General features: G+C 45.2%; 1 protein-coding gene across 1 annotated transcript in view; it reads right to left on the bottom strand.

The window, feature by feature from the left end:
* Positions 1-26,466, bottom strand: part of LOC126469580 (intracellular coagulation inhibitor 3-like) — a 192,604-nt gene that overhangs the window by 118,419 nt on the left and 47,719 nt on the right. The gene's annotated exons all lie outside the window — the stretch shown is intronic.

Here is a 26,466-nt window from a genome sequence, read left to right as displayed (position 1 = left end):
ATGCCGCTGTGGTTAAATTATTCTTGTTATACCGGAGCCAACGTAACCCCTGAAGGCCGGCAACCAATATAACACCACAGAGGACGAGGTTGTCTATGCCCAAGGCGTACCCAAAAGCACCATGGTAAACATCGGCTATTTACATACAAGATAATGCAAACAGACATTCCGAGCACTACTTAACGCAGGGGGAGCTCCAGCCACGGCCTGCAGGAAGTATCACTACACCAAAACCTGATTGTGTGGAGACAGCTATTTAGGGGCTAGAGCCAGGCTGGCAGTTCAGTTCACGCCGGATGCTGACCTCGTGTACTGCTACCGTTGAAGATTACGTCTTCGTCTCGGAATTGGACTGTTACTAGTGTGCGAGTGCGTTACCACGAACCTTTGTGGAAAATTAGAAGTGAACTTTTGCTTGCCTCAATGAGGAGAATTTTTTCGTCATTGTTACCTTTCGTTTGTATGTTCAGTCATCAACCTTGTGAACTTACATCAATAAAAGTTGTGTCTCTGAAAAATTGCGAATTGTCAGTCACAACACAAGTTGTTATATGGGTTTCCGGCCCTCAGGGGCTACCTCGGCTCCGGTATAACAATTATGTGCATGGAAAAACTGCGCTGTCGAAAACCAGCGCCGAGGACACTGATGCACCACAGGCCATAGGTGATAGGGGTGAACGACGGCTGCGGAGACGTGTACGGGCGAATGGACGTGCAACTGCTGAGCAGCTGACCGCTCAGCTGAACCAAGGGATTACCAGTAGTGTCTTCTCAACGACTATTCGGCGAATGTTGCTGCATATGGGTATCCTCAGCAGGTGCCAGGTTCATGGACCCATGCTGACAGCTGTTCATTGGCGACGAAGGCTATTTGTACAGCCGGCCGGTGTGGCCGAGCGGTTCTAGGCGCTACAATCTGGAACCGCGCGACCGCTACGGTCGCAGGTTCGAATTCTGCCTCGGGCTTGGACGTGTGTGATGTCCTTAGGTTAGTTAGGTTTAAGTAGTTCTAAGTTCTAGGGGACTGATGACCTCAGAAGTTAAGTCCCATAGTGCTCAGAGCCATTTTGCTATTTGCAGAACAGTACCGCAACTGGACGTCACTGATTGGCGACAGGTGGCCTTTTCAGATGAATCATGTTTTATGTTCCATTGGACAGGTGCAGTTGGCGTGTATGGAGTGAAACGTCTGAAAACAAAAATCCTGCAACAACTGTCGGAAATGTCCAGACTGGAGGAGGAAGCTTAATGGTCTGATGAATGTTTTCGTGGCATTTCCTGGGCGATATCGTTATTCTGGAAGGTACAGTGAATCAAAACAGGTATGCATCTGTCCTTGGGGACTATGTCCATTCCTACATGCAGTTTGTTTTCTCCTCAAGAAGATGGAATCTACCAGCAGGACAACGCAACATGTCACACAGCTCCCACTGAGCACCGGGATGGGGTTATCATACACTCCTGGCAACGAAATTCTTCAGATTCATATCCAGTCGAGAATCTGTGGTACCACCGCAATCGGGCTATTTGAACATGGATCCTCAACCGCATAACCTAGCGCAGCTGGCTACGACACTGCAGTCGGCGTGGCTTCACATCCATGTCGGTGCTGTTGTATCAGCCTGGTAGTCGTTTTCTCTGCACACCAGGCGGGCCGCACTGGTGGTCCCCACTCCAGGATGACGTGTGTAAACGGCTCTCATAAACTAAGAGATACACTCATGCTCATAAATTAAGGATAATGTTGATACATTGTAAAACAACACTCTGGTGTGCGGTTTGCAGGTTTAAATCACCTCGGGGTATGACCATGCGGTGCATTTGACCTGCAGCCTCGCACGGTGGCGCTGGCAGCAGTCCACATACGCAGAGGTGTGTTGGTGCATGTCAGAGTATGGTTCAGCGAGTAAGTGTGCAGACGTTTTCAGACGTGCTAATGGTGACTGTATGTTGAAAATGGCTCAAAGAACAAATATTGATGACGTTATGAGGGGTAGGATACTAGGGAGACTGGAGGCTGGTCAAACACAGCAGGTCGTAGCACAGGCCCTCTGTATGTCACTAAGTGTGATCTCAAGATTATGGCAGCGACTCCAGTAGACATAAACGTGTCCAGGGGACTTCCACAGTGTACAACACCACAAGAAATGATATCTCACCATCAGTGCCCTCAGACGGCCACGGAATACTGCAGGTAGCCTTGCTCGGAACCTTACCCCAGCCACTGGAACAGTTGTCTCCAAACACGCAGTCTACAGACGACTGAACAGACATGGTTTAATCGCCCAGAGACCTGCAAGGTTGACATTCCACTGACCCCTGGTCACAGGAGAGCCCGTAAAGCCTGGTGTCAAGAACACAGTACAGGTCATTGGAACAGTGGTCCCAGATTATGTTCACGGACGAGTCCAGGGATAGTCTTAACAGTGATTATCGTCGGGATTTCGTCTGGCGTGAACGAGGAACCAGATACCAACCGCTTAATGTCCTTGAAAGGGATATGTATGGAGGTCGTGGTTTGATGGTGTGGGGTGGGATTATGATTGGTGCACGTACACCCCTGCATGTATTTGAGAGAGGTGACAGAGGAACTGGAACAGGTCAGGTGTATCAGGACGTCATTTTGCACCAGTATGTCCGCCTTTTCAAGGGGGCAGTGGGTCCAACCTTCCTCCTGATGGATGATAACGTACGGCCCCACGGAGCTTCCATCGTGGAGGAGTACCTTGAAACAGAAGATGTCAGGCGAATATAGTGGCCTGCCTGTTCTCCAGACCTAAACCCCATCGAGCACGTCTGGGATGCTCTCGGTCGACGTATCGCTGCACGTCTTCAAACCCCTCCGACACTTCAGGAGCTCCAACAGGCACTGGTGAAAGAATGGGAGGCTATAACCCAGCAGCTGCTCGACCACCTAATCCAGAGTATGGCAACCCGTTGTGCGGCCTGTGTACGTGTGCATGGTGATCATATCCCATATTGATGTCGGGGTACATGCGCAGGAAACAGTGGCGTTTTGTAGCACATGTGTTTCGGGACGGTTTTTTCAACTTATCAACAATACCGTGGACTTACAGATCTGTGTCATGTGGGTTCCCTATGTGCCTACGCTATTAGCGCCAGTTTTATTTAGTGCCACATTGTGTGGCACCACATTCTGCAATTATCCTTAATTTATGAGCATGGGTGTATTTCCTTGTATGGCCTGGGCTGTTGACCTCTGATTTACACGTCGCTTCCACAGCATCTGGGGGCGCCAGCCTCGTCGACAGTCAGCGTGCCTATCGCAGCAGAGATCGCTGTCGCCAGGCCACTATTTTGCTAAAAGTTACGTGCCCTCACAGCGCTACGCGGATATCCATTTACCCAGACTATTTAGGCCACCGCCGGACCGTGCGACGTCATTTACGTCCTACGCCTCAAATCGGCGTGAAGAGCTGTTCCGTCTGGCAATACAAGCAGTTCAGGCTAGAGATGGGCAAAGTCGTTCATCCTTGGGAACTAGTTCACTGTTGAGCGCTCTTTTTTGGGAACCGTTCATTTTTACTCGTTCACCGTTCATTGTGCTTGGTATATGGTTCCTATGAAAAACTGAAAATTAGTAGCATAGGTGACTGAAGATGGAAGGCACCAAGAGGGGGCACTTGCCTAGCCCCGGAAGTACAGAGTTTTTATTCATAACAGAATTCTTACACACTTGTAAGTTTCATGATTCTGCAAAACATCTCGTTTAGCCAGCTGTAGCGTTATGTGGCTGATCTCAGTGAAATAACGTAAGGTGGCGCACGAAAATCCCGGTCCCGAGTGCAGACGGCTCGCCAATTACGCACGATTTGTTGACCGCTGCGAGCAGAATAAACATGTAATAGTTAGGCAGTGAAGAAATAACAAATAAGCTAATGCAAACAACTCCGAAACAATAGATGACGATTGGTAAGCGACGATGAGCAATCTAGTACTCGGGGCCGAGTTTTCGTGTGCCACCCTATACCACTGAAATAATATTGTAGGAATTATCATATTCTCTTTACAAAATGTGACACCATACACTCGATTACGAAGCGCGGGCTTCATTCGGTTGTGAGTCGGTCTGCCTTCCATAACAATGAACATACTCTTGTACCTTGGCTCAAAAAAAGAGGGAAAATAGCCACTCGTGTGCGCCGTGCCGACGTCCTTTGCATGTGTAATAACAAAAAATCTTGCCTTTTTACAAGTATTTCTTCTGCTGTTTATCGAAATTGTGAAGTAAGCTGATAGGCCGTTTTTTTACGTGAAAAGACGTATGTATTACATACCACGTAATTTTCATGTAATTTACGTAATCATAAAATTCATTTTAATTACCGGTCATGGACGCTGAATGGAATACGAAAAGAACCAGAAGTTCAGAGTTCAGAAAAGATTTGAGACGGATCTAGAATGGGCGTGCGAAGCGACTGAAACGAACAACAACCCGATACTGAACTAACAAGGAGCAGACGGCAGTGGAACTGCGACTAGTGGCCACGTTAAGAAGGACGAGTCCGGCCGACGGAGGCCGAGACAGATGGGAACGGGACCGAGGCTGGAACGAGACCTTCTCACGTGCCGTTCGGGAACGAGACCGACCGTTTCCCGTTCCCGGGAACTATAAGCGGAGAGCCGCGACCGAGACCGAGACAGACGGGAACGGGACCGAGGCTGGAACGAGACCGGCCGATGTGCCGTTGCGTGAACGAGACCGACCGTTTCCCGTTCCCGGGAACTGTAAGTAGAAAGCCGCGATCGAAGTGAACTATGAAAGACCGTTCCCTAGAATTCGTTCCTCGTTCGTTCCGTTCATCTTGGTGAACCTTTCCTTTGGGCCCGTTAGTTCGCGAACGAGCCATCTCTAGTTCAGACCCAGCGCTATATGTTGGCAGTACAATACCAATAACTTCGTCTCAACGCTCCACGCCGATATACTTGGCCCAGTTCGTTGTGGTCTTCACCAGCAGCATGTTAGCCATCATACGGCGCCGGCAGCGACCCATTATCGTCCCAGGTCTTCACACCGCTGCGTATCACTACTCAAGCGTTCGTCGTGTAGGTACATCACAGACAACGACATAGAAGAGTCATTTCTATGGTATATATTTGTGTGGGTGGTCATCCAAGGATATTATAATTGAGTTTCCTTTTGTTAGTAATGTTTTCCTTTTAAAAGTGTCTTCGATCACTTCTGAGTACGACGATATTTTAAGCACCTTCCAGAACCTCACTGATTTCTTCCTGCACGTCTCGTAGTGGCCCGCGTTGCAAAAGATGTATGCATTTCGAGATGTATGCATGTCTAACGGAACAGGTACTGCGGTGACTACAGCTGTTACGAAACACATTAGCGAATAACGACAACAATCAGTTGTAGAATGGAATGACGACAATGAAAATTTGTGTCTGACATCTATTTTGTATATTCCCGTACAGGTCAGACGTTGTACTTGAAAGTCGCTTGGCCGGTATCGGCAGTGGAATGCGATATTTCAGTGCCTGTGTTATTCTGATTACAATGTAAAGTTCCTTTGGATATGCGGTCCGGCACAAATTTTCACTGTCGTTATTCCATTCTACTGGTGATGGGTCTCGTTATTTGCAATTGCGAATACGTTTAATGTAATTTATAGCGGCTGTAGTCGCCGCAGTACTTGTTGCTTTAGACATGCATGCATGTCCAAAGGAGCTTTGCATCTTAATCAGAATAATACAGGCATTGCAATATCGTATTTCTTTGTCGATACCGAGCAAGTGACTTTCAAGTACAACGTCTGACCTGTACGGGAATATACATAATGGATGTACGAGAACAGGTCGTAGATGCATGTTTGACGACTTATGGCAGCTTGGGTTACAGCCATGAGTCGTGCGCGGTTAGCCAAATGGTATGCGGGCACTGTAGCTCAGAGTGTTCGGTCAGAGACTTAGCTGCCCTCTGTAATAAAAAACTGAATGAACGGATCAACCATGAACTTGAACGTGTGTCCTAGGACGTCCGCCCCGAACAAATGGGACGAACACAATGAGATTTAAAAAAATGGTAAGGCGATCGCTTGCGATAAGCGGAAAATCCAGGTTCGAGTCCCGGTACGCCACAAATTGTTATTGTTCTCATGTCGTCATTCCAGTCTACAGCTGACCGTTGTCGTTATTCGCAATTTCGAATACGTTTAATGTATTGACAGAAGTATTTAACACGTTCACGCTAGCGCTGGAAATTGTATCATGTATAATATATTTGTCCAATGAATATCCGTTTATCATCTGCAGTTCTTCTTGGTTTAGCAATTTTAATGGCCAGTAGTGTACTAAACTTTTATTTTTAAAACAACAAGAGGTCACATACAGCAGTTTTACACTAAATTAATCACATATTATGTGGTATCTCATTTGTTGAGAAAGCTCTGTCGTTGAAGGGGCACGCAAAACTGTATTCAGAGCTGTTCGTTATGCCTGGCTGATACGTTAGACATCAAACTTTTATTGCTTGTAGCGTAATTGGTAGAGTCAGACATGAACCGTCGGTGGCACACTCCAGCGTGAACGGGTTAAACTCGAGTGCGTGCGTCTACAGGATTTCGTACCTATAACAGACTGAAGGAAAAAGAACTTATTGCTTTCGGCCCACTGGTTTTTTAAAGTTAATTTTTCGTCCAAACTTGAAGGGTTACCTAACGCTGAGAATATTCCTTGAAGCTACCATAAGTAATGCCAGTTGTGAGAGAAGCGTCTCTAAACTGAAGCTGATTAACAATTATTTAAGACTCTAATGGACCAGAGGATAGGGGCCTGGCCAACCAGCGCGCGATCACTCGCCTCCCCTGCGAGCAGAGGCCGTCAAAATGATTCAAATGGCTCTGAGCACTATGGGACTCAACTGCTGAGGTCATTAGTCCCCTAGAACTTAGAACTAGTTAAACCTAACTAACCTAAGGACATCACAAACACCCATGCCCGAGGCAGGATTCGAACCTGCGACCGTAGCGGTCTTGCGGTTCCAGACTGCAGCGCCTTTAACCGCACGGCCACTTCGGCCGGCAGAGGCCGTCAGACGAGTGACCAGTGTCTCCCTTCGTCTCCACCGGAGCATCCACAAAACCACATCGTACGCCAAAATGTTTTTCTGTGCTGTTCAGAAGAGGAGAAGAGTAAAAGAGACCCGCTATCAGATGAAGGAGTAGAGGGCAATTGGATATGCCGATATGTAGTGGGACGATATGAAGTTTGCTAACGGAAACAACGCTTGTTGTGAGTGCCGTTTACGTCTACGTATGTCTCCTGCCGAGAGATGTGTCGGGGGCTGATTGCACTGAAGTGAGGGAATTCCACTCATAATGATGTTTGTGTAGTCATCTAGCTGTGCGAATTGTGGGCAGCACAGAACTTTGACAAGGATGGTAAACAATAATTTGACTCGGAGAAGAAGAGTATGATCCAGCCAATCGAATGGGTGGTTACGCCCACGGACAAAGCTGGGGAGAACGTAAAGAGATCGCCTTGGAAGGGAACTCGTCATCAAGCCGGGAAAGAAGACATATGTTGGCCAACCTACCCTAGAACTCTTGCTTATCACCCTCCCGCTGCCACGAGCGGACCCCATCCGACCTGCATCTCGTGCGACGCCAGCAGCCTGGTCGCCTCCCGCTAAAATGCACTGTAGCTCTCATCTAAGTCCACCTGCCAGTTCCGTTTGTCTCGTAGCAACCACGATTTGAACACCTTGGTAACGCCCCTGAGATTCTTGTAACTGATAATGGATAAATCAGTATTTCCTTCCTCGTGAGTAAATGTAGCTTGTAAATTTTATTTGGATGACAGTGGTCCTATGGAATTTCTGTTTCTTAAAATAAATATTTACGACTAATCTCTTTACATTCTCGCAGCTGCCGTTCCTAACCCCTTTAGAAACACAAGTGTAGTTCAACATATTTTGGTTAATTTTTAATTAATATGTCCCGATAGCTGAGTGGTTCAGTTCGGCGCTAGCGGCCGTGCGAAGCGGAGATCCGATACTTCCGCCTGTGCGGCGTGTGCGAGTGTTTGTTTACTTGTGGACTTAGTCTGCGAGCGGGCTAGTAACAACGATCATGGCGAACAAGTACAGGAAAACTACATCACAATTCAATTTCTGCAAAGACTACGAACGACCAAAGGCTTTAGCAGTGGAACGATTCATTCGAGAGGAAATCAAGATACCGCCAAACGATATTGTCGGAATTCACCTGTCCATCATTAGTCCCACGGTGTATGTTAAGATGGTAAATGACGCGGCGTGTGAGAGAATTCTACAGGCGACAAAAGCAGGTCTCCGATTTTGCCATAGTGACGGGAATGTCGGCACGGTAACTGTAGAACATGCTGGTCTGGGTGTACGGACAATACGTGTTTTTGAGCTGCCATTTGAGCTCCCGGCTGACGAAGTTATCGAGGCTTTTAAGCCATACGGCACGGTACATGGTCACACGGCAGAACGCTGGACACAATTCGCCACGTACCCCGTTCTTAACGGAGTGCGACAGATCACTATTGATCTTCAGAAGCATGTACCGTCCTATCTGACAATTGGTGGTTGTCGGGCGGTGGTTATTTACGATGGTCAACCACGTACATGCTCTGGCTGTGGCCAGGAGGGACACCTCAGGTCGAACTGTATGCAACGGCGGATTACGCAACTGCCTTCAGATGTGCGGGAGCTGTCGCCGGCGTTGACAGTACTACCGATCACCTATGCCAAAGCCCTCACTGCGCCCGCTGATGACCGAAAGGACACAGCCCCGGTGGAAGATCAAGATGGCACTCTCCGAAACCTTGTAGCAGACGTCGGGATGACAGAGGATGCTGCTCCATCGAACATACAATCTACGGCGACATCAGATGAGACCGAACTCCCACCAAGCACATCGATAGTACACGAAGCAGTTCCAGCCACTACGGACGCTGTTCCGTCTGGAACGCACTCTGTGACGACAACATCAGTTTCGACCGACCTCCCGCCAAGTACAACGATGGGAGTCGAAACACTTCCAGTTCCTACGGATGCTTTTCTGTCGGGCAACCGTGATTCCCTACAATCTGAGGACACGGAAGGAAGATCACGCAAACAACGTTCCCCGAAAAGGAGGAAACGGCGGCGTCGCACGACATCTCCTCGGGATGACTCCCCTAGCCCCGACGACGATGTGACTGTGGACCAAGACGACACAACAGCCTCTACGAAACAGGATGAGGTAATGGAAACTGTTCGATCAGACCCGCAGTGGTCTGTCACATTGACGGTACCGGGACGTGGTGATGCTGAAGAGGAATCACAGCCAGTTGGCTCTCCAGACGCAGATGCTGTGGCTATGGACACGAATATATCACTGCCTGAAAAGATGTGGTATGACGATATTGAGAAGGCGCCGAACGTCATAAAGAGGCAGCCGGCACTCACGGAGACGGCCTAATAATTGCTGAAGGTGAAGGGAGAGGGGCGAGAGAACGTCTTCTAACTCAGCCCCCAGCGCCGATGCAGGGAGATGTTGTTGCGCCTCGACAGAGTGGGATTCAACGCCATGCGAACCGTATTGCGACATTAAATATAAATGACGTGCGTTCACCGGCCAAAATACACCTACTGAAGGAAACGATGTGTGCATCTGATGTGGATATTGCTTTGCTGCAGGAAGTCCACATAGCTGCACTCCCATACATCGCAGGCTACCAATCCTATTCGTCACATGGAGATCACAATGCGAGTGGGGTGGCAGTTTACGTGCGAGATGGCTACCAAGTGGAAAACATGTGCTATCTTCCGTCGGCCAGGGGAATGGCTTTCACGACGTTTGGGACACGCATCATAAATCTTTATGCACCGTCGGGAAATAATCGGCGACAGGAAAGGGTGCGATTTTATGCAGAAGACATTGCCCCACTATTCCATGGACGTTATGAATGTGTAATAATTGGTGGAGATTTCAACTGTGTTCTCAGACAGAAAGACCAATGGCCGCAAACAAACATCAGCCAGGAGTTGCGAATCGTTGTCAACGACCTTGTAGTTAGTGACACGTGGGAATTACGACATGGAGATGCACCAGGATACACCTATGTGACAAGTCATTCGGCGAGCAGATTAGATCGCATTTATATCTCACGGGCTCATGCAAATGATGTCCAGGACGTGGAACGCTGGCCATTGGCATTTTCCGATCACAGCGCTTACATCTGTACGGTGCTTCTTCCCTGTAGAGAGGTGTGGACAGTAAGGCCCCGTAGAAACTAAACATTCAACATCAACATGATCCTGAATGCCGTCAACGGATCCCTGAGACATGGACGATGTGCGAGCGAAGTGTTGGAAGGTATGCGACGATGCTTGATTGGTGGCTGACTTGTGCTAAACCGGCGCTTCGCCGTACGTTTATCTCATATAGCAGGGAGATGGCAGAATGGCGCCGCCGTACGACCGACTTTTATTTTGCAGCACTGCGCGACCTGGATGATGGTCCGCCGGGACACGACATCTGGATCGAACGCAAAAGGATAAAAGCTAAACTTGTGGCTTTAGCTCGGAAACATCTTCAGGGAACCATGGTGCACGCCAGATGTCACGATACGATAAGGCACGAGATTCCTTCCATGCACCATGTCGTGAATGAACGAAAGCACCGAGGACGCGATTTGGTACGGGAATTAATTACCCGCGAAGACTGAAGAGTGACGCGTCAAGCGGACATTGTCTCTGCATTCGTCGACCATTACCAACACATCTATCGGGAAGGAGCAGCCCCTGTCGATGACCTCGACCGTATAGCCACGTACGTCTCCCGTACACTGACGGTGGAAGCCGCGGGAACCTTACTGGAAGCCATTAGCTGTGAGGAAGTACATGATGCGATCGCACAAGGTGCGTTGAATCGGTCCCCAGGCATTGATGGGCTTCCTGCTGAATTTTATCGAGAATTTCTCAACGAAATGGCACCGCGATGGACGGAAATGTACAACGAGATGTTAAATTCCGATGCACCTATTCCACCGGCTTTTATGGAAGGCCTCTTGGTGCCAGTAGATAAACCGAAGCCAGGAATTACGGTCACACATTATCGCCCCATCACCCTGCTTAATGCCGACTATAAGATCTTTGCACGGTTGCTAGCGTCCCGATGTCGTATGTTAATTCGTAGCGTTCTCTCTCCTGAACAGACGACACCGGGTGGATCGGTGAATGTGCAAACTGCTACTGGCGAATGCCGTAATGTGATAGCGCTGGCGGAGGAGTGCCGACTTAAAGCGGCGATGGTGGCGGTTGATTCTGACAGTGCTTTTGATAAGGTGCGCCACAACTATCTGTACGCTGTACTGGAACAAATGAGATTTCCAGACCGTTTTACTGGTCTCATTAGAAGGATTTATGTGGGCGCACAATCCGTGGTACAGGTTAATGCGCGTATAGCAGGGCCCATTCAAATTCGACGATCCGTTCGCCAGGGATGCCCTCTTTCGATGCTGCTGTTCGCGATAGCGTTGGAACCATTAATTGGGAAGCTAACAAATTCTCTTTCTGGGATGGAACTACGGGGCTACACCTTCAAATGTCGTGCCTATGCGGACGACCTCCTGCTGCTCGTTCGTTCTGAGGAAGAGGTGAAGACGGTCCTTGAACTTTAGTTGGACCACAGTGTGACAGAAGGTAGTGCAGTGAACATGAACAAATCGGCGGCAATGCCGGTTGGAAGGGGCCTTACGCCGGAAGAAATCAGTCCGTTTCCTTATGTGCAACGATTCCGCTATCTCGGCATAGACTTTACCTCATCTGTAAAACATACTGCGGCAAATAACTACCGACGTATTTTACAGACAACACGTACCATGGTCCGACAACATCTCCTACGGCGCCTTGATCCTTTGCAGCGAGTCGAGTATCTGAACACTTATGTGTTTTCTCGAATGGTGCATATTTCGCAGATCCTACCCCTACCACTCACGCTCGGACGTCGACTTCAGTCGGCACTAGGCTATTTTGTGATGATTGGATCGCCCCTCAAGGTGCGATACGCAACGCTCACGCTCCCTACGGACAAGGGGGGACTCGGACTTACGAATGTTCACTGCCGAGCGACGGCGCTGCTCCTAGCCACGATGTACAAGCAATGGCGTAGCGGGCGTGATTCTCTTACATCCTGCCTACTGAATCTCCTGGTTCCAGCGTCCCTCACACCTCCGGTGGCGGTGGGCAACATTACGCCACATTTTGCGCATGTATCAACATTTATCGTGGAATTTAGTTACATCAGAGACGAGCTTCCGCGCACGAGACCGCCATGCGCGAAGGATTTTTATGTTTGGCTGCTACGACGGATAATTCGTAATTTCATTGAACTCAAACACCCCAGGTTGCATTGGCCAAAGATTTGGAGACATGTGCACCAAATATTCCTTCCTACCTTCGTTCAATCACTGTGGTTCTCTGTCGCCTGTGGCAAGTTCAACACCAACCAACGGCTCCATGCAATTGGACTAGTGGACACTCCACTATGCCCGAAATGTCGCCAAGTGGATGACGACCGTCACCGCTTAACTTGTATCGCGGTGGAGGACGTCTGGCTCCTAGGAAGACAGATGGTGGCTTGGTACCTCCGCAACATATTACCCCTGCTTCCTTCTTACATCCGGAGAGTGACTACTTTCCGGCGACTAATTCACAGTCGATAATCTGGGTCAAAGGTTGGACGATCGCGTACCTCTATGGGGATGCTGCCGCAGCAAGCCCACAATGAGGTTCATAGATGGTCACACTATCGGAAAACCTTTGCCAACTATCTTCAGGCAGTCTTCCTCGACCCCCCGCGCAGCTGAGATGTGCCGGGTGTAGTCGGTGTGCACATTTGACAGCTGATAATGAACCTCACGCTTCTCTCACCACTCAATATGTAATGCACATACTATACCATGAAATGATCTACATGTTCCTTTTAACAGAGTGATCTTTATATCTTTATTGAAAATAAATAAATTAAAAAAACATCCCTGTTCCTTTAAATTTGTGATTTGTTTTACATTTTTTTCCTTTATTTTGCAGAGGATGCATTTCATTTAGTGTTTGTGAACTGCCTAATTTTGTATCCAAATAGAATACTAATACATAAATAAAGAAAAAGGGTCGTGAGGTCAAAACTCATCTGCATCGTACAAAAAAAAAAGTGGTCAGTGGGAAAAAAATGTGGTCAGCGCGGTGGTCTCTCCTGCCAAGGGGCCCGGGTTCGATTCCCGGCTGGGATGGAGATTTTTCTCCGCACTGGGAATGGGTGTTGTGTTGTCCTCATCATCATTTTATCATCATGAGTGGAAGGCAACGGGAAACCACTACTGGAATCACTTCCCTACACGCTTATGCGGTGGACCTCTCTAAGGAGGCTTCCCCCATGACAAGACCTGCCGTTAAGCGGAACACAATGTTTTTTTATATGTCACACCCAAGTGCTATTTAATAATTTTAGTTTGGTTCATAAGCTCGTTGCGTTTTTGTTTTGCATGTTGGTATTCCGGTTGCTATGGATTTATTTATCATCATCATCTTCTTCTTCTTTTTGCGTTACGGCCTTTGCAGGATCACGGGTTGTCCATTCGTGAACTGCATTTTCCTCTTCTTCTCCCGGAACCTCTTCATTTTTTTCTCTTCTTCTCTCCCGCTCATTATTTATCGATTGTCATTTTTTATTTTTGTTCACTGCTGCTATTGGAGTTTACATATTGTCACTTTGTCATACGGAGATAGTGAGTGGAGGCAGAAGCTGGAGTGCCATGGAGTGCCAAGTGGAGAAATCGACATATTTTTCTGTTTGAGTTCAATAGGCAGGTGACAGCAGCGAAGACAGAAATCTTTGTGCCATCTGTGGGACAATGCTATTGGACAGAGCACGGCAAGAAAATGATTTTCTTGTTTTAATGAGGATCATTTGGATATTAGTGACACTCCACGTTCAGCAATGTCTTCAGGGTGTGATGATGATCGTTTAAACACATTAATCCACAATGATCCACATTAGTGTACTCGAGAACTGTCAAACCTGATGAACAGTGATCATTCCACCATCGTGCGACATTTGTATGCACTAGAGAAGGTTCAAAAATTGAATGCATGCGTTGATGACCTCATATGTTAAGCCCCATAGTGCTCAGAGCCATTTGAACCTTTTTTTTTTTTTTTACTCAACGATATCGCCCACCCGTATTCTGCTAGACTGACAAACAACGATGTAGAGGAGTTGGATTGGGAAGTCATTCTGCACCCACCTTATTCACCTGATCTTGCACCCTCAGATTTTCACCTTTCCCGCTTTCTGTCGAATAACCTTCAAGAACTACATTTCCACATTTCCATGCACTCCGAACATGGCTTCACGGGTTTTTCGCCTCAAAACCACGTGATTTCTACAGTCGCGGAATCGGAAACTTACCCCACCTTTGGCAGACTGTTATAAATACTGAAGGTGAATATGTTATTGGTGACTAAAGTCTCTGTTACCTATCTATGTTGGGTGTTAAACTTACGGAAACACTCTAAGAACTTACACATCAACCTAATAATAAATATTGTAAAAATTTCGACCACTACGAAATCTACACTGTCCACGTTGAGATTAACAAATCTAATTATATTGGCAATGAAACATGTGATACGTACCCACACTGACGAGTGTATTGAAGACGTTGCATTGCAAAATACATGCAGAACAAAATTTCAGTTTATGAAAGATGTTTTATTTTGAATCCATTTCAAATAGTGACAGAATATCGCAGATGTTTTTTCCTTCACAATTCTTTGCATGCATTTCACAGCTAGTATAACATAGGTTGGTGCTTCCGTGAACTTCGAGGCGTCATGATGATTATAAAATATCTAGATGCCCTAAATATAATTGGAGTGGTAACTGCATTTCAGGTTAATTTGCGACTAAATTCTAAGGTGTACGAAGGAAGGTCTTATGTCATCACGCGTCCTCTCTATAAGTGACGACACAGAAACATTTATAGATTTGGCCAAGAAATTGGAAGGCGTGATTAAAATGTTGCATTGAGTTAATATTATGTTCAAGCTCTCCTTGTAGTTTTTATTGCGTTATGAAATCACTTTCTGCTTCTGAATATATCAATCAAATCTAAGTCAAATCGCATTAATATTCGTTGTGGGTCAAAATTTTCGGTAAAAAGGGAGATATTTTCACATTTATACTGAGGTAGTATCGTCTGCGTACTCAGTTTGCTTCAAAAAGATGTAGGAGGCTTTCAGGCTTTAAAATATGTTTACGAAATACAGACTGGAAAGATGTACACAACACGCTCGTTATCAATGAAAAGTGTAATGTACACTGTAATATAGCCTACAGTTCCCTAAAAAAGCATTCCAAAACGAGATGCACAAATTTCATTCAGTTATTATTATTTTTGTACGTATTAGTCAACATAAGGGAATCAGTGTCACCGCTCCTAAGCACAGCAATTCACTTTCCTTGATAAAGTGACGTTGAAAATATGGTTGAAATCGTTCGCTAAATCGCTCGTGTGTGATACGTAGGTTCAAGAAAAGGGAACGATTACAGGCAATATCGCTGGCGTGTGTTGGGTGTCCTAACATATTATTAGTATAGAACGGAAGAATTCTAAAACTATTAAATCAACGTCATTAGATTCTTATATATACAGTGTTATTAACTTTGTTCTCAATAGTGCTGCTTTATTTGATTTCAATGTTCTCTGTTTGACAAAATACCTAAGACATTAGAGGGGAACGAATCCAAAACGTAGTGAATTTATGACTTTCTTTTTCCTGTTTTCGCGACGTCTTTGAGAACGTCCACTGCTCTCGTCTCTGCGCTGCAGGTGACGAGAGACGCACCCTATCTCGTTAGGTAAAGTATTCTTAACTACATCACTATCACTAAAGGAAACGTTAATTACATTTTATTTACGGTTCTAAAAATGCTTAAAGATTTGCTTTAATTTGCTAGACAAGAATATTTCGTCATAACTACTATACCACTGATTTTGGCCCTAGCTATAGATAAGGTCAGTCTCTCAATGAAAAACCTTCAGCAGCTATTTATTAGCTCTACAGTCTAACACATGGCTGCTACCGAAAGAAAAGCACGTAATACATAAGCACTCATCGTCGAAAATCAGAGCTCCTACAAAAATCTACCACATTTTCCCCATATCCTGCAAGATCCCTATCTGTGTTCTAGATTCCGCAAGGCTTTCTTATTAGCCCCTCGAAACCTTTAGTTTGGAGAATGTTCATTTTAGATGCAATGTTTCGGATGTGACGTCCCATCTCCGCCGCGTGCTGGCGTTGTCGACGCCGTTGAGCTGTTACTGCTTCAGCTCGGTCGGTGGAGTCGAGACGCGATGCTCGATGATGGATGTCTCCGTCGGTTAACGAGAGACAAGATTTGAAAAAGCTCTGAAGAAATCGTTCCTCGCGTAATGATTAAAGTTTGATTGCGAGTCGGTACAGTTTCCTTATTAATGCAAACTGCGCACTCTGTCTTTTATGGTTTGAAGTTGAATTATTATGTGCCCAGTTAACACTTTAGTGCAGTAATTGATGAATCTTCCCTCATGCGCATAGTCCACATCACCAAAAGCAAGGAAAAAGTTCAATTGCAGATCGTATTGGTCGTTGTATGTTCGTTGCTAAGTAAAATTGTTCGCTCTATATGACGCGAGATCCACAGATACTCTTTAACAATGTCTTAATTATCTTGCGTCGTAGTATTATGTATGTCCAAACTTTCCTTGTCACAACTAACTGTCCACGAATTTACTTCCAAGTTAAATAGTCACTGTTCATTAACTTTTGCTGAGCAATTACCAAATATTCATAGAATGATGGAGGCGACACTTTGAATTTCCACTTTTGATGAACAATTTTATTGTTACTTTTCGCTAAATGCTTTATAAACATCACGCCACACGCACACATGGTTAATTAGCACTGGCAGTTCTGTTAGTTTCTAGTATCGTGACAATTACGACAGCTTTAACCCTCGGCGTGATTGTATCTTCATGTATTCGTGTCAATGTCTCCTACTCGAGACTAAACATGTATTACAGTCTTTTGAAACTTTGTCCATTCCTTTCTATAAGTTCACTTATATGAATGTTGAGTCCAATATTGCCTACTTCCGTTAATAAAGTCCAACAACTCGGTATTCACAGTCAGCATACTACCTAGGTTCAAGTCTCTAGTCTGAATATCAGTTCACAAAATCCGTGCGTCTACGTCACGCAACAAGGACTCTTGAAAGTAAAACAATCTCGTCGCGCTCCGTTCGCTCAACTATGGCCAGAGCTGCTCTCGTATGACTTGATAGCACGATAGCTAGCAAGCGACTTACTTTTTCCGTGAATGAGTATTGTAGACGCATTGAATTTCTTCGTTGCGTTTACAACTCTCTTCCACATAAAAGTTATCTCTGACCGACATTTCTTTGGACTTAACTTTCACGGTATTAATTTGAAATTATTACTTAGATGTTTGGCAAATAACTAAAGATGACCTTTCTTTCTACTTCCTTTCTACCAAAACACACTCTGTGATGCTTAATGTTGGTGTTTATCAAGACTTTCTGGTGTTATGTCATCGGCAAACTTGTCGTACCTGTCAGGATAACTTTTCCCTACTTTACGTCATGATGGTCTTTCCTAATTGGGTTTTGGGGTTCGTTAGGGTGTTACACAGCCTACAAGTGCTGTGGGAACAGACTGACCGGCTTCCGCTCCAGTACGAGCATTCCCACTGGTTCCTTCCCCTCTTCTACTATTAGTACTTTCCTCCTGGGTGTTGCTTCCTGGCATGACTACTCGTTTATAGGTGAAGGTAAGCTCTTGTGATGGTAGAATCCTCTTGAACCCAACAAATCCTGAACAAATCCTGAATTTACCCCGACAGCTAGTGGCACGCTGACAAAATGGAGAGTGCCTGCTGATTCGTAGATTAGTTGCGCCTCGTCCATTGGGCACTGAAAATGTCCACGGAGGTCCCACTGACAAGGATTTATCATAGGATTAATATCCATAAAAGAATTCCCCTAACTTAAAGCTATGAAAACCCATTCCCTGTAGGTTCAGAGCTCTATGTTACAAATTATTTACTTCTTAATGCATGAGTGTTTTCTTTGTTGAAACTGTCTTAAATGTGTGAAGTTTTTCTTTGCTGTTACGTACAACTCACACAAAAATGGCGTATAAATATCCTTCGAAAACGATTTGTTCAGAGTAAAGGAAAGCATGCAACAGACTCAAATAATTATGCTTGGAAAATAAATTGCTACATCCTATCGTCTTTTAATAAACATAAACCAAATAGTGCTACGCATTATCAAAGATCTCTATTATCTTTTGCTTAGTTGCGAAAGTAGGGGGACAGTAGATTAGGGTGGATACATGAACAAGGCGTTGCCTCGAGTCTAGTGTATGATGATGATGTGTTTATATATTTAATTCAAAACGCTGCGAAAGACCGCAGTAAGGTGAGGAAACTTTGTCCTTAGTGGGTACTGTATTTTTTGATAGAAAAGCATAGGTGCATAGGTTCTTGTGGTGTAGATGTTTAGTCAGAAAGATTTTAATGTGCCACGTCTTACTATGTGAATGGCAGCATCACAGGCGACGAAAATTGTCTACGTTTCTATAATGTTTCAGCCAAGTCTAATAAACAAGTGATAGATTTTTGATACGGGTTTATACATATCTCGATCCAAAAGTCTCTGACTGCCTAGAAAAAAATGGCGATTGTTGTGGTCATGTTAAACCGTGAATTATGTGATGTTCGAGTTCTAAGGATCATTCACTGGAAAGGAGAATACGAAATGGAGCACTATCTCAAGTCGCAGAGGGACATACGAGTATATCTAATATCTAAACCAATGGATGGCTTTATATAATGATAATGCGCCAGAAAACGAGTTAATTCTTTTATTTTTTATTTTTTTACAGGTCGTTTACCTGCAATATTACGTAAGAAACCTGCCTGTAATAACGATATGGCCTAATATGATTTTATATTGTTTCTTAAGTGAAGGATTGGTTGAAAACCTGCGTTTTCTGGCTATCGAAAATGTCATGTGGGAATGGGACCACGAGCTGGAAGACATTCTGGAAGAATGATTTGGTAAACGATTACCAAGAATTAACGGATGCATTCAGAAAGTTGGAAATTTTGTTCGTTTTCCTCCTCCTCCTCCTTCGGCTCCCTCTTAGTCCAACTGTTATTATTCTTCGGCGTTACAGAACTTGATTAACCTTGGCCTTCGCTTCCAAACGAAACTAAGAGGCATCTTCACTCGTTCCGAACCCGTATTAGTATTATCCAGCGTTGTTCCCTACATTCTTTTTCTGTCTTCCATGTAGAACAGCGGTAACAATATTGTATACATATGTCGTGGTGGCGGTGGTGGTTGTAAGTTCCTATGGGACCAAACTGCTGAGGTCATCGGTACCTACGTAATCTAACTTAAACTAACTTACGCTAAGGACAACACACACACCCATGCCCGAGGGAGGACTCGAACCTCCGACGGGGGCAGCTGCTACAGTATGTTACGCCTCTGTTATTTCCATATATTATGTTGTGGGTTGGCAGGAGAGCCAACACCTTGTTATTAGAGGAAGCCGAAAGGCACGCGTTTTAGCTCACGCAGGCTGGCGTGAGGTCTGGAACAGGACAAGGAAATTAGAATTTAGGTAAAACGGACGTAGCTGGTGGAATACTTAACTTTAATCCATTAATGGTGAACGTCGCTCTTGACTGTACATTATTCACAATATCAATAGTAACTGAACATGGCGCCTTGCTAGGTCGTAGCAAATGACGTAGCTGAAGGCTATGCTAACTATCGTCTCGGCAAATGAGAGCGTATTTTGTCAGTGAACCATCGCTAGCAAAGTCGGTTGTACAACTAGGCGAGTGCTAGGAAGTCTCTCTAGACCTGCCGTGTGGCCGTGTGGCGGCGCTCGGTCTGCAATCACCGATAGTGGCGACACGCGGGTCCGACGTATACTAATGGACCGCGGCCGATTTAAAGGCTACCACCTAACAAGTGTGGTGTCTGGCGGTGACACGACATATTAGTTTTTTCTTCTTTCTTGTTAACTAGGCATATTATTCTAGCTTTATATGCTCCCACTTTCCCCAGTGTCAGTTATATACGCGTATTAATCGGCTCACTCCAAATTTAGGAGTGTTTTGCTAATATAGCTTTTAGTAGATTCGTTTAGTTCACATGCGATATACATCAAATAAAAAGCCCTAAAATTTATGTAACGGAAAAAGAAGGATACATGCACACAAAGAGACAGAACGGTGAGAGAGAGAAAATACTAGGTCAGTGTGAAAAAAACGCAGCTTGGCTGTCAAAGACATTGTTTATTCTGAATTGAACATACTCTAAGTTCTTGAGGTAGTCCCTTATATGATAATGCGCACTAATCAAATTTTTCGCAGTGACTAAATCAAATACCTGAAGTGTCATTAAAGAAAGTCTGTTAAACTTTTATCTATAGTTGTCATAACCTTCTCACTGTACTGGTGTCATGTCTTATGAATAGGATTAATGTTCTCACAATTGGTTCTTCAAAGCTCTGTTTTACCACTATTATCAATATACACTTGTGATCAGGTGAAATGTAGGATGAAAAATAACATTTTTCCTTTGCAATCCACACCTTTTTAGCGTTTTTTGTCCAGTTATCCCACAAGGCTTGAAAAACATTTTCTAGGTGTTGCTCATCATGTACAAGGCTATTGCTAAGAAGAAACCATCTTACACTATTTATAATCTTCGCATCAGATGAAATCATTTTTATGCAGTGCTACCGGCATTTACCCACTAATTCGCTGTCCGCATGCTCTGGGATGTGCAGAGAGGTGCACACGTCTCGTCTACATTAACAAATCGAAGTAGAAACTCAGCTGGATTTTTTTTTTCCAGAACAGTTCAAACGTTAGCGGGAAACTCGATTTCGCTTTTGCTTTTGATCAGCATTCAACAAATAAAACATCTATCGTGCCTAATAGTTTCTCTTTTATCCGGACTGTGCTTTATTGTTTTTTCTGATATGCCTATAGCATCACTGATCACCCAATGATATGTTGCACAGGTTCTCGACGTTTTCATCCGTGGTTGCCATTTTACGTTTTAGGACGTCCTTCAAGATTTCAAGAGAAATACGCCACATTTGAATTCAACTGCTCGTTCTTTTAGTCAAAACTAACAGATTACGGTATACTGATAATTTTTACTTATGGACCGTCTGACAGCAACTGAATAAAACACAATTTTAGTGCCATACGCGTTTCGCCTTTATTTTCTGCAAGGCATCTTCAGTGGCCTGGAATATGTACATATGTTTGCTATTTAATTTACATTTTGGTCACTGTACCTATAGGTTATAAACAGTTCTAGTAGTTGGTATTTCCTATTAAGTAGTAATGTTTTGAACTGTCCTTAACATGTTGCGTGCACGATTTCCTACATATTACGCTCCTGTTGCATTTTTGGTGTTGTTCTTCTTCTTATAAATGCCAATTTTCAGTTTTTTCCCCCCATATTTCACAGCACTATGCACTGAACACTTGGTTCGATGCAATGTTTTGGTTCCTGTTGCCGACTGTCAGATTTTTTTACCAAAGATCAAATGTTATTGCCAAACTTTCGAGTGTAATTATTGAAGTATCTGTGATCTGTTCGTGTATGCATTTGTGCGTGCGTGTGTGTGTGTGTGTGTGTGTGTGTGTGTGTGTGTGTGTGTGTGTCCAGAAGGGGGAAGGGGGAAGAGTTTTTATCTGGTTGTGAGAGAGGAACGAGTGGTTTCTTTCTTTTTTGTTATCTTATCATTTCTTTTATTAAGTGTAGTAAGGGGCCTGTGCTGATGTGTGTTTGTTCATTTATCACACTTTCGTTTTCAGCGATGGCTTTCTGAATGTGGAAGTTTTCTTGCGTTTATATAAGATGTTTGTCATGGTTGCTTATTCTCATTATTTTGATTTCTTGTTCCATATTTGTAGGATGGTGATTATGGTGTTTTAAATATTCTGCAAATGTGTAATGGTTTGTTTCGTGCTTCCAACACCTGTTATGTTCTTTGTATCGCGTTTTAAAATTCCTGCGTGTCATGCCTATTTATACAGTCCATAAGTAAAAATTATCAATATACCGTAATATTACACGCAACTGAGAAAGACAGGACTACAAAAGTTGAAGATATCAAAACTTACAAATGTTACTGTATTTTTAGTTGTATGTACTATGGTTGGTGGTATGGTCATGAAACCAAAAGCCAATAAGAACTGTTGAAAACTAGCAGACTTCTTATAAACCATCATCAGCTTAAGATACAGTTCTGTTGGTGATAATCCCATAGTAAAATAGTTTTAATAACGTTTCGGTATTCCCCTTCATAATTTGAACGAAACACAACAAGTTAAACGTGCCTTCAGAAATCTCTTACGCAGTTCGCACATTACTTACGTTATTCGCAAGTAGGTACCAATATAACAGACCGAAACTCAATGATACCAGTGCTATTTCTGTCACATTCCGTTAAGTTCTCACCTTGTCCTAATTCTTGGTGCAGATACGTTGCATAACGAAAATATCGTAAAAGCGAGGAACGTTCTCGCCAAGAACGAGAAGCTATGTGTACAGACGAAGAGGCAAAGAACAAACAAGGTAGAGGGACAGTGAGAGCGGGGTGGAGAGGCAGAAAGAAAGTTAGAATAAAAGATATTGTAAATGGCCACCGCTTCGAAACACGGCATGTTTCGTGTCGAGTATGAGCGTCTCAGCCCTGCGATCGGAGCTGTAACAGCGCCTCTAGGATATTCGCTGGAGTAAGCTGGCACGTATTTCACTTTCACTCGTTAGAAACCGCTAGCGTGCCGCTGGTGTACATGTCCTGTTGGTAACGAGCTCGTGGCGACGAATCGTGCAGCGAGGCGGGGAACGTCTTCCTGTGTCCCGCGCACCCGTCCTACAGATGAAGTCTGTTCCACAATACGCTAACTCTACCAAGATTTCATCTTTGTTGAAAATGGAACTATTTTCTTTTCATGTCTTTTCCTCCTAAATTCCTGTTTATTTGCCTGCCTATTTTGCCTGTCGCTCTCATTAGTGTTTGGGCACCAAGATGAATGGCACTTATGATAGCAAATTTAAAATTTATCCAGTGTTTAATTTCTCAGACATCAGTTAAAACCATGCTGTGTAGTAACGCCAACCAACGTTGAGAGGATAATGGGCCTCCATCTGGATTGCATTAAGAATACAACGCGTTTCTGCGGCTTATAAAACACTGAGCACCAGACGTTGCCCAGGTACGTATTTATTTCAGTTTTCTGTTAGTTCATTCTTCCTTCTCCCTCTCTTGGTCCATCTCTTCCTCCCCCTCTCTCTTCACACTCTCTGTCCATTTGCTTCTTCCCTTTCTGTCCATCTCCTCCCCTTCCTTCTCTTATTCTATGTCCTCCTCCTCCCTCCCTATTCACCTCCTCTTCCCCATCTCTCTGTCCGTCTCTTCCTCCCACCTCCTCCTGTTTATCTCCTCCTCTTCCCTTTCTCTATCCATTTCCTTCTCCCCTCTCTGTTCCACTCTTCCTCCCCCTCTCTCTGCCTATCTATCCTCTCCCAGTCTCTGTCCATCTCTTCCTCCCTTCTTTCTTTGTCCACCTTCGCCTCTCACCTCTGTCTGTCATTCTGCTCCTCCCCCCCCCCCCCCTCTCACCATATCTTCTTTCCCACTATCTGTCTCCATCTCCTCCTTCCCCTTCACTGCCTGTCCACGTCCTCATCCCCCCTTCTCTCACTAGGTTATCACATCACTCCAATAAGCCGCTGGCGGTTGTTACCCCACGTTATTTCTTTCCAAATCGTAAATAGCGTGAGTACCAAATTTGGCTGAAATCTTTCCATTAGTTTAGAATGAACTTTTTACCCGTAGTTTTGGCCGCCTACGCACATGTCAGATATATTTTACATGTACACTACTGGCCATTAAAATTGCTACACCAAGAAGAAATGCAGATGATAAACGGGTATTCATTGGACAAATATATTATACTAGAACTGACATGTGATTACATTTTCACGCAATTAGGGTGCATAGATCCTGAGAAATCAGTACCCAGCACAACCACCTCTGGCCGTAATAACGGTCTTGATACGCCTGGGCATTGAGATAACAGAGCTTGGATGGCGTGTGCAGGTACAACTGCCCATGCAGCTTCAACACGATACCACAGTTCATCAAGGGTAGTGACTGGCGTATTGTGCTCGGCCATCATTGACCAGACGTTTTCAGTTGGTGAGAGATCTGGAGAATGTGCTGGCCAGGGCAGCAGTCGAACATTTTTTGTATCCAGAAAAGCCCGTACAGGACCTGCAATATGCGGTCGTGCATTATCCTGCTGAAAGGTAGGGTTTCGCAGGGATCGAATGAAGGGTAGAGCCACGGGTCGTAACACATCTGAAATGTAACATCCACTGTTCAAAGTGCCGTCAATACGAACAAGAGGTGACCGAGACGCGTAACCAATGGCACCCCATAAAATCACGCCGGGTGATACGCCAGTATGGCGATGTCGAATACACGCTTTCAATGTGCGTTCACCGCGATGTCGCCAAACATGGATGCGACCATCATGATGCTGTAAAAGTATCCTGGATTCATCCGAAAAAATGACGTTTTGCCATTCGTGCACCCAGGTTCGTCGTTGAGTACACCATCGCAGGCGCTCCTGTCTGTGATGCAGCGTCAAGGGTAACCGCAGCCGTGGTCTCCGAGCTGATAGTCCATGCTGTTGCAAAAGTTGTCGAACTGTTCTTGCAGATGATGGTTGTTGTCTTGCGAACGTCCCCATCTGTTGACTCAGGGATCAAGACGTGGCTGCACGATCCGTTACAGCCATGCGGATAAGATGCCTGTCATCTCGACTGCTACTGATACGAGGCCGTTGGGTCCAGAACGGCGTTCCGTATTACCCTCCTGAACCCACCGATTCCATATACTGCTAACAGTCATTGGATCTCGACCAACGCGAGCACCAATGTCGCGATACGATAAACCGCAATCGCGATAGGCTACAATCCGACCTGTATCAAAGTCGAAAACGTGATGGTACGCATTTCTTCTCCTTACACGAGGCATCACAACAACGTTTCACCAGGCAACGCCGGTCAACTGCTGTTTGTGTATGAGAAATTGGTTTGAAATTTTCCTCATGTCAGCACGTTGTAGGTGTCGCCACCGGCGCCAACCTTGTGTGAATGCTCCGAAAAGCTAATCATTTGCATATCACAGCATCTTCTTCCTGTCGAATAAATTTCGCGTCTGTAGCACGTCATCTTCGTAGTGTAGCAATTGTAATGGCCAGTAGTGTATTTAACATACCTTACATTTGTACCCATATTTCACCTGTATCTCTAGCAAATTTTGCCCGGTAGTGAAACGTTGTTGTGATGCCTCGTGTAAGGAGGAGATAAAGGCCGGATTGTAGCCTATTGCGATTGCGGTTTATCGTATCGCGACATTGCTGCTCGCGTTGGTCGAGATCCAATGACTGTTAGCAGAATATGGAATCGGTGGGTTCAGGAGGGTAATACGGAACACCGTGCTTGATCCCAATGGCCTCGTATCACTACCAGTCGAGATGACAGGCATCTTATCCGCATGGCTGTAGCGGATCGTGCAGCCACGTCTTGCAAGACAACAGCCATCATCTGCACTAACAGTTCGACGACGTTTGCAGCAGCATGGACTGTCAGCTCGGAGACCATGGGTTTTTACCCTTGACGCTGCATCACAGACAGGAGCGCCTGCGATGGTGTACTTAACGACGAACCTGGGTGCACGAATGGCAAAACGTCATTTTTTCGGATGAATCCAGGTTACTTTTACAGCATCATAATGGTCGCATCCGTGTTTGGCGACATCGCGGTGAACGCACACTGGAAGCGTGTATTCGTCATCGCCATACTGGCGTATCACCCGGCGTGATGGTATGGGGTGCCATTGGTTACACGTGTCGTCACCTCTTGTTCGCATTGACGGCACTTTGAACAGTGTACGCTACATTTCAGATGTGTTTCGACCCGTGGCTCTACCCTTCATTCGATCCCTGCGAAATCCTACATTTCAGCAGGATAATGCACGACCGCATGTTGCAGGTCCTGCAGGGGCCTTTCTGGATACAGGAAATATTCGACTGCTGCCCTGGCCAGCACATTCTCCAGATCTCTCAGCGATTGAAAACGTCTGATCAATGGTGGCCGAGCAACTGGCTCGTCACAATACGCCAGTCACTACTCTTGATGAACTGTGGTATCATGTTGAAGCTGCATCGGCAGCTGTACCTGTTCACGCCATCCAAGCTCTGTTTGACTCATGCCCAGGCGTATCAAGGCCGCTATTACG

The sequence above is a fragment of the Schistocerca serialis genome, chromosome 3 (assembly GCF_023864345.2).
Source record: "Schistocerca serialis cubense isolate TAMUIC-IGC-003099 chromosome 3, iqSchSeri2.2, whole genome shotgun sequence".
Classification (NCBI taxonomy): domain Eukaryota; kingdom Metazoa; phylum Arthropoda; class Insecta; order Orthoptera; family Acrididae; genus Schistocerca; species Schistocerca serialis.
Note: the sequence above shows the minus strand (reverse complement) of the source record. Positions and strands in the feature narration are given on the sequence as shown.